This window comes from Onychomys torridus, chromosome 10 (assembly GCF_903995425.1).
Source record: "Onychomys torridus chromosome 10, mOncTor1.1, whole genome shotgun sequence".
Classification (NCBI taxonomy): Eukaryota; Metazoa; Chordata; class Mammalia; order Rodentia; family Cricetidae; genus Onychomys; species Onychomys torridus.
Window position 1 is genome coordinate 26,705,183 of NC_050452.1, and position 16,641 is coordinate 26,721,823.

The window sequence follows — 16,641 nt, forward strand, 5'->3', positions numbered from 1 at the left end:
CTAGTGTGTTCTAGGGCCCAATTCTTTCCCAGGCGGGGGGAGCTGGGGAGCAGAAAGAGGAGGGTCTTATTACTCTGTGTCCACTGTACTTACATCTCTCCAGGTTAGATGTGCATGTTTCCATTTATACCAGAGAAAGTGGGAAAGTGAGTGACTTCCCCAAGGCCACCTTGGTGGTGGTAGAGTCAGGAGTCAATCCAACTTTTGGCCATCCTCGCCAGGGGTCTGAACCCCATTAGTGGCTCTTATGAGTCAGACGCTAGATCTCAGTAGGCTGTGCTTAGAAAACTGGATGCTGCCAGGCAGTGGTGGCGCACCCCAGCACTCGGGAGGCAGAGGCAGGTGGATCTCTGAAGTCGAGGCCAGCCTGGTCGACAGAGCGAGTTCCAGGAGGGCCAAGGACAGCCAGGGCTACACAGAGAACCCCTGTCTGGGGGGGGGGGGGGGGGAGAAAACAAAACTGGATGCCATAACTAGCTGCATTCCAGAGGGTTTGCCTTGCAAAGTGGAGGTCACAGGGTTCCTCACACACAGTGCTCTAAGGAAAACAAGGGACACACAGCCCCATTTTGCAAATACTGATGCTGGAGTAAGCCTAGTGACTCAGGAGCCCACCTTGGAGAAGTAGCTAGAGGCAGATGAAGATACAGTGTCGACCGCGGAGCTTTTCCATGCATGTCACCATGGCGGTGCTTATGTGGGAGTCAGAGTTTTTCCATAATCCTGTTCTCCATCATGCCCATGTCTTGGGCCCACGGGCATCTATCTGTTCTGTAACTTTAGGCTTCCAGGCGTGTTTATGGGATCTCAATACACAGCGTAGACTGGTCTAGAGCTTGCCGCCCGCTGCCTTGGCTTCCGGTGTGCTGCAGTTACAGCACACACCACCATGGTCAGTTCCTTTCACATCTCCACCACACAGACCTTCTCAACGACAATTTTAAAGCCTGTCAAACCTCCCCTCTTATGAGCGAGCAAGCTGAGGCTTAGAGGGTTACATAACTTGTCCAAGATGACACACCTGGGCGCAGACTAGAGCCTCCCGTCCTTTAAAGCTGACCTACCTGAGCATTCATTGACTGGCTGAACAAGCCTGCTCAGTGAACAGCTGAGATAACCCTGATGATCTTTTTCCCTCCACATCTGTTGTCAGAGCCTCCTTCCCACTTCCTAGGCTACACCTTGAAGAGAAGCAGAGCTCACAGTCCCTTAGTCTGCCTCCTGCTGCTGGCCTGTTTGGACCTCCTTCAGTTGCCATGGAAACTGTGTACCTCAGTTTTGGCTCCTCACCAGCTGGATAGCAAACTGAAGAGCATCATTGTCTCTCAGGCTAAGCAGAGCTGTCAAGGTCATTCATTTATTCATTAGCTTGGTATTGATTGAGCACCTACTAAGCGCCAGACTTTGTTTTGTTTTGTGGGTGTTCTAGATGCTGGAGAATACAGCAGTAAACAAACTAGACGGAAGACCTTGTCACCAAGAACTCCAAAGCCCAGAGAAGCAGACAGACAAGAAGTGAGGACACAGAGAAGTCTTCTCTTGGCTTCTCTCCCCAGTCCAAGCTCTCTCTTGGCTGCAGCCCCTTCTCCTGGACCTCTCTGCAGAAGCCCAGACAAGAACGCTCCTTTCAGCTTTAACAGCTCTGGTCTTCCTGCTGATTTCTTTTCCTGGTTGTGAAAACCTAGGAATTTTACAAAATATATGAAAGCAACAGGAAAAATTAAATAAGAACCTGTGATGTTACCACCAGGAGTTAAGAGTTACAAGCTGGGCAATGGTGGTGCATGCCTTTAATCCCAGCACTCAGAAAATAGGCAAGTGGACCTCTGTGTTGAAGGCCAACCTGGTCTACAAAGTGAATTCCAGGACAGCCAGGACTACACAGAGGAATGCTGTCTCAAAAAAAAAAAAAAAAAAAAAAAAAAAAAGAAAGAAAGAAAGAGAAAAAAGTTAATATAATAGTTTTCTTTTGTTATTGTTTTTCCTCTGTTTTTCCTCTGTAGCCCTGGCTATCCTCAGACTAACTCTGAAGACCAGGCTGGCCTTGAACTCAAAGATCCACCTGCCTCTGCCTCTGCCTCCCAAGTGCTGGGATTAAAGGAGTGCACCACCACTGCTTGGCACTCCCTTTTATTTGTTGCTTATATTTTTTAGAATATTTTAATTTATTCCTATATATAGTGAACTCTGATCACATCTAATCAAAATGTTCCCTTTACACACCCAAGAACTCCTTCCTCCCACTTTCTCATCTTTTTTTTTTTTTTTTTCTGAGACGGGGTTTCTCTGGGTAGCTTTGAAGTTGCCTGGAATTGTAATGTAGCCCAGGCTGGCCTCGAACTCACAGAGATCCGCCACCCCCCCCCCCACTCTGTTTTCGAAATAACTCACTGAGTCCAGTTGGTGCTGTGTTTGTGCCCGGGGGTGTGGGGCTGTCGCCCTGAGACGGACACTACCAATGGCCACACCCTCCAGGGAAAAGGACGCTGTCTCCTCCGGCAGCCATGGAAGGTCAAAAGCTCCTCAGCTAGTGGTGAGGCCTTCTGAGCCCCTTCCTTCCCTGCTGGACTGTTGAGTGGCTGGATCTTGTTGTGCAGATGACCCAGCTGCAGTGCATTCCTGAGAGCAATGGCCCTGTCATGTTCAAGAGACAGCACGTCAGAGCACTCCTCCCACTTTAAAACAAACAAACAAAAACCAGGAACTCGCTATGTTGCCCAGGCTGGCCTTTAACTCACAATCTTGTGTCTTTGCCTCCTAAATAGCTAGGAAAATAGGTATGGACTACTAATCCCAGGGGTTTTCCCAACATTTTTTGTATTAACTTATCTATATATATTATTTTAGAATCTTGTTTCAAAATGTATTTTCAGAACTGGTAAGATGGCTCAGCAGAAAAACATGTTGCTGCTAAGCCTGATGACCTGGGTTGAATCCCTAAGACCAACATGGTGGAGATGTAGAGCCAGCTCTCAAAGGTGTCCTCTGACCTTTTAAACCTCCTCACACACAAATAGATAAATTAATTTAAACTTTGGAAATGTATTTCCTGTATGGTGTGGTGGCACATATCTGTAATCTTAGCACTTAGAAAGCAGAGGCAGGAGGACTGCCTAAAAGTTCAAGGCCAGCCTGCTCTACATAGTGAGTACCAGACCAACCAGAGCTGTGTAGTGAGACCCTGTCTAAAACAAAACATATTTAAAATGCCAAACAAACAAAAAAATGTATGTTTTCCCAACACCTTCCAAAGTTCCACAGGGGCAAGGCCTGGGCACCGATGGTAACAGCTAGTATTCTGGCTGAGCAGGGTACTGAGCCTGCTCTTGGTTTACCCTCCACAACAATCCCAGGAGATGCCCACTGTGATGCTTTCCAATGTACAGACTGCCGAATGGGCAGATGAGAAAGGCAAACCCCAGTCCCACACTGCAAGCTCCTGAGACTTTCCCTCCAACACCCAGCCGTCACTAAGTGGACATTCCCGGATGTGAAGAGAAGCACGGGTGTGAGGCAGCCAGAAACCACCCTGCTCGCTGTTGTCAGGCTGAATTGACAGGCATGAGGAGCTAGCCCACTTCCTTCACCCTGGGAAAAGCTGGCTCTCTGGCCACTTCAGCAAAAGGACCATTCAAGTGAGAATACAACACAGAGTTTGGAGACAAGCAGATCCAAGTTCAAAGTTCAAGTTGCAGCTTTCCTCTGTATAGTTGCCACCTGTATAGTTTTGGGTAAAAGATGCCCGGCCATTTAGTCCTCCAGCCTTCCTCTGAAGAGTAGGATCATTGCCACTTTTAACTATAATGTGTCTGAGTGAGTTGTTTGTTTGAGACAGGGTCTCTCCAGGTAGCCCAAAATGGTCTCCAAAACCCTGGGGGAATTTTGTGGTCTGGGGATCAAACTCAGGACCTTTATGCTCAAGTGCTCTACCACTGAGCCACATCCTCAGTTACTCTTGTTTCCCTTCTTGACAGGTTTCCATTGCTGCGGAGAAGGTGTGAAAATCACCCATCTACCCTGGAGACCACATCCTTACGTTCCACCAAAGATCCTGTAGGAGCCAGAGGCTTAGAAGTCCTTGACTGCCATCCTGGGGGTGATCCTAGCCCTTCTCTGCTGTGGTCCTGGGGCCCTGAGGACGTCATGGGTCATCATTTATTTTTGGCCACATTTCTGTTTCTGTGTCACCAGCAGAAATCTCTGATCTTTGGGAAACAGGAAAGGAGAAAAAACAACAAACAAAACCCCCTACTGTGCTTGGGCACGCACACGCTGCATGTGCGTGTGTGTACGTGTGTGTGTGTATGTGTATTTCTGTATTTTGTGAAGATTTTCTTTCTCTTTGGGGGTTCTGGAAACAAAACCCAGGATCCTCTCTGGCTAAGCCTGTGATCATTGATACTAAGCTACACCCCTCCTCCAGAACCCTTGTTTTAGAAGAGGTGGGAGTTTAAGACAGGGTCTCAAACTGGGCGGTGGTGGTGCACACTTTAATCCCAGCATTCGGGAGGCAGAGGCAGGCGGATCTTTTATATATATAAATCAAGCTCATATATATATATATATATATATATATATATATATATATATATATATCTTATTTGTATATATATATGTAATCAAGCGCTCTCTCTCTCTCTCTCCTCTCTCTCTCTCTCTGTGTTTATGTGTGTCTTCTCTCTGTCTCCACTCCCAGTCAACTGAAGAAAATTTGCTATATATTAGAGATAAATAATATCTTTAATAGTAAAATAGTTCTGTGTGTGTGCAGGTGTGAGCACTCATGATGTCCTGCCCTCTTCCTTTAAGACAGGGTTTCTGTTTCTTCCTGAGCCTGGAACTAAGTGGGTGGACAGCAAGCCCCAGTGACCCCCCCCAATGCTCCCCCATCCCCCATAGCCCTGGGGTTACAAGAGAGGAGCATGTTCATGTCTAGCTTTTTATCTGGTTGCTGGGATCCAAACTCCTGTCCTCATGCTTGCACACATTGCTATTATGAATTGAAGCAACTCCAGGCCAACCTACCACAACTTTTCTGTTTTGTTTTTTGTTTGTTTTGGTTTTGGTTTTTTCCAGACTTGTCTGGGTCTTGCTCTGTAGACCAGGCTGGCCTCGAACTCACAGAGATCTGCCTACCTCTGCCTCCCAAATGCTGGGATTAAACATATGTGCCTTCCAGACTTGGGGGGGGGTGTGTGGGAGAGGTGCCTCCCCCCCCCCCCCCCCGCAGGTACACACCTTTAATCCCAATACTTGAGAAGCAGAGGCAGGTAGATCTCTGTGAGTTCGAGGCCAGCTGTGACTACAGAGCCAGTTCCAGGTTGGCCAGGGCTACACAGAAAGATCCTGTGTAGTCTTGAAACACAAAAAGCAAAAACAAACAGAGATGGTGACACATGTTTTATTTTTTATTTATTTTTTGAGACAAGTTCCTATGCTGGCCTCAAACTCCTCATCCCTCCTCCACCTCTCAAATGCTGGGATCACAGGGATCTACTAAGCCTGACACAAATATAGTGTGTGCGTATGTGCGCAGAAGTGTGCACATGTACTTACCTACGTGTGTGTGTGTGTGTGTGTGTGTGTGTATGTGTGTGTATGTAAGCACGCATGTGTTTGTGTGTATAGATTAGAGAGAACAACTTGCAGAAATTGGTTCTCTCTCTCAACCCTCTGGGTCCCCAGAGTTGAACTCAGCTCCTCTTGCTTTAAGGCTAGCAACTTCACTGCAGTGCTCTCGGCCCTCACTGCATTGCTCTCGGCCCTCACTGCAGACCTCTCGGCCCTCACTGCAGTCTTCTCGGCCCTCACTGCAGTCCTCTGGGCCCTCACTGCAGACCTCTTGGCCCTCACTGCATTGCTCTCAGCCCTCACTGCAGTGCTCTCGGCCCTCACTGCATTGCTCTCGGCCCTCACTGCAGTGCTCTCGGCCCTCACTGCATTGCTCTCGGCCCTCACTGCAGACCTCTCGGCCCTCACTGCAGTCTTCTCGGCCCTCACTGCAGTCCTCTGGGCCCTCACTGCAGACCTCTTGGCCCTCACTGCATTGCTCTCGGCCCTCACTGCAGACCTCTCGGCCCTCACTGCAGACCTCTCGGCCCTCACTGCAGTCCTCTCGGCCCTCACTGCAGACCTCTCGGCCCTCACTGCAGTCTTCTCAGGCCTTCACTAGGCCTGGGGTTTTTATTTTGGTCTGTGGCTTTTGTTTGTTTTTGTATGTAGTACCTGTGAATGCATGTTTTCCGTGTGTGAGGGTGATTAGACATCTGGGCTTGAATACACACACGTGCATGTGCATGTGGCGGCCTAAGGTGATGTTGGGAGTTATAACTGACTGGTCAACCACCTCATTCCTGAGGCAGTCTGCCCCTCAAACAGGACACTCACCAACATGACCAGTGTCCCTAGTGAGCTTGTGCCTAAGACCCTGACTCCACTTTTCAAGGCTGGAATTTACAAGTAAGCCACTTAAATGGGTTTTGGGGATCCAAACTCTGGTCTTGACAGTCCCCCCAGACTTTTTTTTCTTTTTTGAGACAGGCCTTGAACTCATGACCCTTCCTCCTTAGTCTGCCACATACTGGGATTTACAAGCCTCTGTCATTATATCCAGCTTGTATTCTTTCTTTGTTGTTTTTTTGTTTGGTTGGGGTTTTTGTTTGTTTTTTTTAATTTTTTGTTTGTTTGTTTTTTTGTTTTTGTTTTTCAAGGCAGGGTTTCTCTGTGTAGCCTTGGCTGTCCTGGAACAGGTTTTGTTCACCATGTCGGCCTTGAACTCACAGAGACCGGCCTGCCTCTGCCTCCTGAGTGCTGGGATTAAAGGCTGTAATACCACCACTTGGCATATTTTTCTTTCCTATTAAACACAGCCCGTATTCTTTCCTTTGCCTGGCACCACACACATTGCATGTAGAAGACACTCATAAATATTTGTTGAAATAAATGAAAAAACGCCTTTTGAGGGAGAAGAGGGTGTAGCACAGCAGCTGAGTGTTTGCCTAGCATATGCAGAGCACTAGGTTTAGTCCTGGTAGCAAAAAAAACCCAAATCATTTTCAGCTTTCAAACTACCAAATATTTTGCTTCTCACCATCCTAGCTGACATAAATAGGCCTGCATGTTCAGAGGTACTGCTGCTCGGAGAGAGTGAGTTGGTACCGCTCTGGAGAGGTTTTGCAGTCTATTTTAAAGCCTTGGGAAGGCATTTCGCTTTTGAGCCGGTAATTTTGTTTTGTTGGTATCAGGTATGGTCAGTGCAGCTGTGTTCTAGGAGACAGGGCTCAGGGGTGTTTTCAGGGCACTGAGGCTGTAGTTTGGGTTGGATAACAAAACACTTGCCTAACTCAGGGCAGGACCCTAGGTCCAGTTTCCAGGACGAGCTAAACAAAACACAAAAGGTTTGGTGGGAGCTGGGCTTGGTGCTTGCTCCCTGTGGAGGTTAGGAGACTACCTGCAGAAGTCTGTTCTCCCCTTCCATAAGAGGGACTGAGGCCTTTAGGCTAGGCAGCAAATGCCTTCAACTGCTCGGCCAACTTGCCCGCTCACCTTGAACTTTCCATTCTCCCGCCCTCAGTTGGGAAGAGCTGAGGACCAGTACACCTGACCTGTTTTTTTGTTCCTTTAAGATGTACTTATGTGTACAAATGCCTGCATGTATGTGAATCACATACCCATGGAAGTCCGGGGATGTTGGCTCCCCTAGAACTGGAGTTACAGATGGTTGTGAGCCACCATGTGGTTGCTGGGAATTGAAACTCAGGTCCTCTTCAAGAGCAGCCAGTGCTCTAAACCACCACCAAGCCATCTCTCCTGCCCAACCTGACCTCATTTTTAATAATGAAAACTGGAAACCATCTAAATGGCCAACAGCAGGGTCCAGTTGCATAGGTAAAGGTGATGAAGCTTTTACTGAGATTCCCAAGTGACGTTCGCTTCCCTCCAGTTCACTTTGTACATTTTGCACAACCACACTGGGAGGAAGGCAGCCAGGGCATTCCAGTCACATGGCAGGTACTTGATGTAGTTCACATTTATTGAACTGAGCTGATTCCAACAGAGTCGACAAGACACCTATGAAGCTGACTTCTGATGGCTTACAAAGTGATGGCTCCCTTTCTTTCTTTTTTGTTTTTGGTTTTATTTTTCGAGACGGGGTTTCTCTGTGTAGCTCTGGCTGTCCTCGAACTCACAGAGATCCACCTGGCTTTGCCTCCGGAGTGCTGGGATTACAGGCGTGCACCACCTCCGCCCAACTGGAAGTACTTTTCTACTTCTGTTTTCATGTTACATTTTCTTTGCTCATTCTTTTATAATTTTTTTAAAAGATCTGTTTATTTTATGTGCATCAATATTGTGCCTGCATGTATGTGCATGTACCGTGTGCATGCCTGGTGCTTGAGGAGGTCAGAAGAGGGGTCAGATCCCCTGGAACTAGAGTAACAGATGATTGTGAGCTGCCATGTAGGTTCTGGGCATCAAACTTTGGTCCTTCCAAAGAGTAACATGAGCTTCTGATTGCTAAGCCATTTCTCTGTCCTTCCATCCCTCCCTTCTTCCCTTCCTCCTTCCCTCCCTCCTTCCTTCCTTCTTTCTTCCTATACTGAGGATTAAGCACAGAGCTCCACAAATGTTAGACAAATGCTCTATCACTAAGCCACACCCCAGTCTCACAATGTTATTCTATTTGTTAGTTTGTTTGAGACAGGTCTCTGTCTTTCCAGGGCTAGCCTTGAACTCTGTGATTCTCCTGAGTCCTGAGATTGCTATTCACCAGTATGGCCAGTTTTACAATATAAATCTTTATGCCCATAAATTTTACGTTGTAATCAACAGAGAACAGTTTTTGGGCTGGGAAGATGCCTCAGTGAGTAAAGTGCCTGCCACACAAGCGTGAGGACCTGAGTTCAATCCCCAGCACCCACAGAAAACCTGGGCATGGAGGCCTGTGACTGTAGTCTCAGCACTAGGAGGATCCTGGTACTTGTCAGCCAGCTAGTCTGAACAATCAGTGAGCTCCAGGTTCAGTGAGAGGCCCAATCTCATGGCTCAGAGGTTAAGAGCACAGGCTGCTCTTCCAAAGGTCCTGAGTTCAATTCCCAGCAACCATGCGGTTGCTCCCAACCTTCTGTAATGAGATCTGGTGCCCTCTTCTGGCCTGCAGGGATATGTGCAGACAGAACACTGTATACATAATAAATAAATCTTTAAAAATAAAATTAAATAATTAAAAAAATTTAAAAAGCTAAATCCACACAGGGGTCTGTGGGACACACCTTTAATCCCAGCACTCTTGATGCAACTAAGGTAGGACGATTTCTGAGTTTAAGCCCAGCCTAGTCTACACAGTGAGTTCCAGGGCAGCCAGAGCTGTATAGAGAGATCTTGTCTCAAACAAAACAAAACAAAAATAAATAAAAACAGTGGGGAGTGGTCAAGGCAGACACCCAACACTGGCCTCCACATGCACATGCACACACAAGTATATAGACACACACACACTCACACAGACACACAAATACACATGCACACAAACAGAACAGGTCGATACTGTGAATCTCTTACTCTCTTCTGCTACCGGACCATTCTGGGTGATCAGGATAGAGAGCATGGCTGCTCTTTTAGTTATTTTGTTAATTTTGAAACAAGGTAGTACTGGATGGTCTGAAACTAGCTGTATGGACCAGGCTGGCTTCAGGCTTGAAGCAATCCTGTCTTTCAAGTTTTGGGATTACAGGCATGTGTCACCGTGCTGGGTATTCCAATATTACCATCATGTGACTGAGGCTCTCATTGGGATTCTAGGCTTTCTCCTAAGGTGCGGAACTAGGCAGAACCCAAACCGTCTTTTTTGGCTTCTTCAAATCTCTCGGTCACATCTTCCCTCATAGTCATGCATAGTCCAAGGAGCAGAGTCCAGCGGAAATAAACATAAAAAGCAACATTTTAAAGATACGTTTAAAAAGAAAAAAAAAAAGATAAGTTTAGGGAGGAGGGATGAAAGGAGGATCTGTGGCTGGTATGTAAAATGAATAAAAACATGAAAAACAAAACAAAACAAAAAGTTTATTAGGGGGCTGGAGAGATAGCTCAGAGGTTAAGAGCACTGGCCGCTCTTTTAGAGGTCCTGAGTTCAATGCCCAGCAGTCACGTGGTGGCTCACAACCATGTATAATGGGACCTGATGCCCCCTTCTGGCATGTATGCATACATGCAGACAGAGCACCCACACCAAAAATAATGCTTACTAGTGTATGACATTGTGTGTGAGTGTAGCGCAAGCATGCCACAGTGTGCATGTGGAGGTCAGAGGTCAGCCTTCAGAAATACGTTCCCACTCCCACCTGCACTGGACACACATTTTTGGTTTTTGTGGATTTTTGGTTTGTTTGACACAGGGTTTCTCTATATAAGAGCCCAGGCTGGCCTTGAACTCACAGAGATCCTCCTGCCTCTGCCTCCCGAGTGCTGGGATTAAAGGCGTGTGCCACCACGGCTGGCTCATTTTTTGGTTTTTAAGATAGGGTCCCACTACACACTACTTGAGTGGCCTCAAACTCAAGATCTTCCTGCCTCAGCCTCTAATGCTTGTATAAGTATGTGCCACACAGCCTGGATCCACATTGACACCTCTAAAAAGGGGGAAGGAGCTTTGTCTCATGTCCCTCGCACATACATGCAGCACACTTGTGGCTTCATGTGTTGCTGTGGTCAAACCTCTTGGAAAGGATCAGCAGACTTGTACCAGAGTGGCATGGAAACACTACAGAACCTGAACTAACAGGGCCTCGGGAGGCCTAGGAGACCTGGAAGGACTCAGGCTCCCCAGTGTCGTGGCTAAATGTCCCTCTCAAACTCCTTTAAAATATGACTGCCTATGTTACGTCATGAGGTAGCTGCAGTAAGGGCTGATTAGAAGACACTGGTTCAAGAAGGCCAAGGCCTCTTGAATGGATCGGTGCTGGTGCCACTCTAGAAGTGAGCTCTCTGGGGGTGCCCTCTTGCTCACTCTTGCTCCCTCTCTGACTCATGCATGTTCCGTTACCCTTCTGCCTTGCGACGCCGCAGCAGAGAGGGCCTGGTCATCTTAGACCTCTAGCCCCTAAAGCTCTATTGTTTATAAACATAAAGTCTGTGGCTGATAGAGCTCATTAGAAAATGAGCAAGGGCACTTGAGAATCACAGCTCTTTGTCACAGATAAAGTCATGATGGTTTTTGTTTGTTTGGTTGGTTGGTTGGTTGGTTTCATTTTTTTTTTTTGAGGAGCAGCTAGTGTGCTGGTAAAGCATTATCTTGGGGGTGGAGAGGACTCTGAGGGTGTTTCCAGAGCGACTGACACATTGGAGTAGGAAGGATAGGCCCTAATAAGGGAGGGTGCCATTCGTGAGGCTTGGGGCCTGCATAGATAAAAGAAGACAGAAAAAGGATGGTGTCTTCTGTCTTGGAGCCCAGACACATTCTTATCTCTGACCTTGGGCATCAGGATTTACAATAGCAACACCTCTGAGATTCTCAGACACCGTCAGCTTGGCAATGAGAGGTGTGCCATTATTCCCTGCTGGAGTCCTTTGGACTCACTCCTAGCCATGATGCCCTAATGCCAGGTTGTCAGCTTTCAAAAGGCTTGTTCTTGTGGGGCTTTGAAGGCTCTAAGGTCAAGTGAGCCAGCTTCTAGGGTACGTCCTCTCTCAGCTGTCTATTTGTCCTCTGCATCTGGAGGTCTCCAACTGCTGCGAAACTCACCTGATCTCCATAAGTAAGAAAGGACTGGGGCTGGAGAGGTGGCTCAGTGGTTAGGGTTATTCTTCCAGAAGTCCTGAGTTCAATTCTCAGCACCCACATGGTGACCCACAACTGTCTATAACCATAGTCTTGGGATCCAATGCTCTCTTCTGATATGCAGATGTACACTCAGCAAAATATCCATGCAAATAAAATACATAAATCTCTTTTAAAAATAGAGAAGAAAGGACCTTATTTAAAAGACACAAGGAGCTAAGGGTACTCTGTTGCCACCATTTGTCAAGGACATGTTTTTTTGTTTGTTTTTTAAAGATTTATTTATTTATTTATTATGTATACAGCATATATGACTGCAGGCCAGAAGAGGGCATCAGATCCCATTACAGATGGTTGTGAGCCACCATGTGGGTGCTGGGAATTGAACTCAGGACCTCTGGAAGAGCAGTCAGTGCTCTTAACCTCTGAGCCATCTCTCCAGCTTGTCAAGGACAAGTTTTACTCCAGCTGCCAACTGACTGGCTTCCCTCTTCTCTGATCTAGGGGAGCAGAGGACAGCTCCCCACTCTCCAGCTCAGCTCCCCATGCTCCTATGTCTCCCTGAAAGACTGTTTCTGTCACCATATTAAAATTATTTTTTAGTATATTGTGTATGGGTGTCTCACTTGCATGTGTGCCTGCTGCCCACAGAGACCACAAAAGGGTGTAGGATCCCTGGAACTGGAGTTACAGATGGTTGTGAGCTGCCAGGTGGGTGCTGGGAATTGAACTCAGGTCCTCTGGAGCAAGCAGTGCTCTTAACTGATGAGCCATCTCTCCAGCCCCCTGACTCCACCACTTTAAAAGATTTAATGTGCATGTGCTCGAGTGTATGACTGTGCTCAATGTGCATGCAGTGCCAATAGCGGCCAGAAGAGGGCATCAGATTCCCTACAGCTAGAGTCCCAGGTGGTTACTGGGGAGGGAACTCAGAGATCTGCCTGCCTCTGCCTCTGCCTCCTGAGTGCAGGGAGCAAAGATGTGCGCCACCATCACCCTGTTCCTAACCTCTTTTCTATCTTTGTTGTTATTTAGTTTAATTGGATTATGTTTAGAGAATGCCGCCTTTGTAATATCTTTTTTTTCCCCTCATAATTTTTGTTAGTTTAATTCCACATCATTTCTTTGTTATGCTGATCTGAAAAAAGATTCAGTAGTGATGCTCAACATGAGAACTGAACCCACATGGCAGGGCCAAGCACCTGGGACATGATGGGTGGATAACACAGTGAAAGAAGCACTTGGACTCCATCAAGGGGGCATTTCACTGCCAGAGAACAAGGCAGAAGAATGCAGAGAGACAGAGACGCAGCAGCAGGCTGGCCTGGCTCAGAGCCCAAGGAGACTGTCTTAGCAATTCTCTGCTGCCATGAAGAGACACTGTGTGTGTCTGTGCACCTTGTGTGTACCCGGTGCTCTCTCGGATGACAGAGAGCATGTTTGTCGGGTCCCCTGGAACTGGAGTTACAGGTGGTTGTGAGCCATCAGGGATGCGGGGAATCAAACCAGGGTTTCCTGTAAAGCAAGTCCCCTTAACTATTCCCCAAATTAAGAGGGGGAAAAAAAGGTTTTTAAAGAAAAAAATAAGCTTGCCACTGGGGAATCCACAGAAAAGTGGAAGAAAAGTAACTTCTCATCCTTGTCCCCGGATATCCACACATGTACCATGCATGTGCCCCCATCTTACACACACACACATACACACACACATAAATTTTAAAAAATTAAATAAATTATGTATTTTTGAAAAATATTATTTTGTTATATTAATTTGCTTTTTACCCCATAAATAATCACTCATATCAAGTATATTGCACCATGTGAGTGTTTGGTGCCCTGGGAGGTCCAAAGAGGGCATTAGATCCCCTGGAAATGGATGTGCACTTGGGGCCAGAGGTGTTGGCTCATCTGGAGCTGGAGTTATAGTTGGTTGGAGGCTGACTGGCATGAGTACTGGGAACTGAGTTGGGTCCTCTGCAAGAGCAAGATGAGCTGCTGAACCATCTCTCCAGACCATGCTTAAAAGCCTGTAAAAATCCTATTTCATATGTGTGGTTACTTTGCTTGCATATATGTCTACGCACCATGACCATGAAAGCACCCACAGAGGTTAGGAGAGGGCACCACATGCCCCGGAACTAGAGTGACAGAGGGTTGTGAGCTGCCATGTGGACACTGGGAATTGAACTCAGGTCCTCTGGAAAAGCAGCCAGCGCTCTTACCTGCCAAGCTGTCTCTCAATGCTCTCCTCAACATTAAAAAAATAATTATTGTGTATGGGGGTTGTACATGCTGTAGCATGAGTGTGGAGGTTAAAGATGACTTAGTGGGGTCAGTTCTCTCCTTCTACGTTTACATGGCTGCTGGGGATCCATCTCACATTGTCAGTCTTTGTGTGCTGCACCATTTTCTCATTTTCTTGGCCCTTTAATTTTGTTGGTTTGGTTTAGTTTTTTTGGAGGGGAGGCCAGGGTCTCTACATATTTCTGGCTGTTCTGGAACTCACTATATAGATCAGGCTAGCCTTGAACTCATGGAGATCCACCTGCCTCTGCCCTCTTGAGTGCTGGGATCAAAGGCCTGCGTCACCAAACCCAGCTAAAAGGTTTTTTTAAACAGGGCATTGTAGCACATGTCTGCAATCCCAGTACTTAGGGCATAGAGGGAGGAACATGGAGTGTTTGAAACTCTGAGTTATGTAGCAAAACCCTGTCTAGGAAAAAAAGAAAAGAAAAAGTCTAGTGCTTGCCTAGCACACACAAAGTCCTGGGCTGAACGGACTAGTACATAAACTTAGGCCTGATGGCACATGCCTATTCAGCACTCTTAGCCACACACCAGTTTCAAAGTTGACAGAGCGCCTTGCTTGTAAAAACAGGATTCCTATGATGTTACAGCCACCCTTGCTACACTGTCATTGGTCAGCTACAAGCGGAGGGGAATGTTTGCTGACACAATCTCTGGACTGAACCAACAGCTCCAGGAAGAGAGACCACAGAGCCATAGGAGCCCCCTACAGCTGTATCCATTTCCTCATTCCCTGGTCTCTATATAAACTCCAAATACTCTTCTTCCTTTTGTAGGATCCCCATGCCCGGATGCCCGGAGAAGGTTCTCATCCTCCATTGTGTGTGCTAATAAGTACAGCTCATCTGTTGAGGTCAGACTCCGGCCTCCTTTCTCTGTGCTTCAAAATCTAACAAAGGTCGGCCACACCCACACCCCACCAAAAGACTGGCAAGAGATGGTTCATTTGGCAAAAGTGCTTTCTGTTCAAATCTGATGACATATGAGTTCCACCCTAGGTCTCATGGTAGGAGGAAAAGGAGTTGTCCTCTGATCTTTGTGAGTATGTCTTTGCTTGTACACACACACACACACACACACACACACACACACACACACACACACATTTTTAAAGTTTTATTTATTTAATTTCATGTATATGTGCCTGTGTGTATGTCTGTGTATCTCATGTATGCCTGGTCTCCTCAGAGGCTGGAAAAGAGCATTGGTCAGGTCCCCTGGGATTGTAGTTACAGATGGTTCTGAACCCTCATAGGGATGCTGGGAATCAAACCAGGATCCTCTGCAAGAGCAGCAAGGGTTCTTAACTGCTAAGCCATTGCTCCACTACCCCCCCCCTTTTTTTTTAGGAAAAAGGAACAAAAACCATGTTATTGTCGGGAGGTGGTGGCACACGCCTGTAATCCCAGCACTCGGGAGGCAGAGGCAGGTGGATATCTGTGAGTTTGAGGCCAGCCTGGTCTACAAAGCAAGCTCCAGGACAGCCTCCAAAGCTACAGAGAAACCCTGTCTCGAAAAACAAAACAAACAAACAAACAAACAAACAAACAAAAAACTGGGCTGGAGAGATGGCTCAGCAGTTAAGAGCACTGGCTGCTCTTCCAAAGGTCCTGAGTTCAATTCCCAGCAACCACATGGTGGCTCACAACCATCTATAATGACGTCTGGTGCCCTCTTCTGGTCTGCAAGCATACATGCAGGCAAACAGTGTATCCATAATAAATAAATAAATCTTAAAAAAAGTTGCTCTTTAAAAAATAAACAAACAAACAAAAAAACATGCTCTGTGAGTTCGAGGCCAGCCTGGTCTCCAAAAGCGAGTTCCAGGAAAGGCACAAAGCTACACAGAGAAACCCTGTCTCAAAAAACCAAAAAACAAACAAACAAACAAACAAACAAAAAGACAGAAAGCTGCTACATCTAAAAACACTGCAGCTAGTTTATAATGGTTAAAAGCTGGCCAGAGAACAGGCTTCTCTATTTGTCTGCTTTAGTTTTCTTTTTCTTTTCAATTATTTATTTATTATGTATACAGTATTCTGTTTGCATGTATCCCTGCAGGCCAGAAGAGGGCACCAGGTCTCATTACAAGTGGTTGTAAGCCACCATGTGGTTGCTGGGAATTGAATTCGGGACCTCTGGAAGAGCAGCCAGTGCTCTTAACCGCTGAGCCATCTCTCCAGGCCCCCCTTTCAAAAAATTTATATGTATGTATGTATGTATACAGTGTTCTATCTGCACATACCCCTCCAGGCCAGAAGAGGGCACCAGATCCCATTACAGATGGTTGTGAGCCCCCATGTGGGTGCTGGGAATTGAACTCAGGACCTCTGGAAGAGCCGCCAGGGCTCTTAACCTCTGAGCCATCTCTCCAGCCCCTTTCTTTCTTTCTTTCTTGAGATGAGGTCCCATGTAGCATAGGCAGCCCTTGAACTTCTGATTCTCCTGCCTCCACCTCATCTTCCTGCCTCTACCTCCCAAGTGTTGAAATTTCAAGTGTGCCACCAATCTATCTATCCAGGAACTCACCATGTATCCCAGGCTAGCCCCAAACCCAC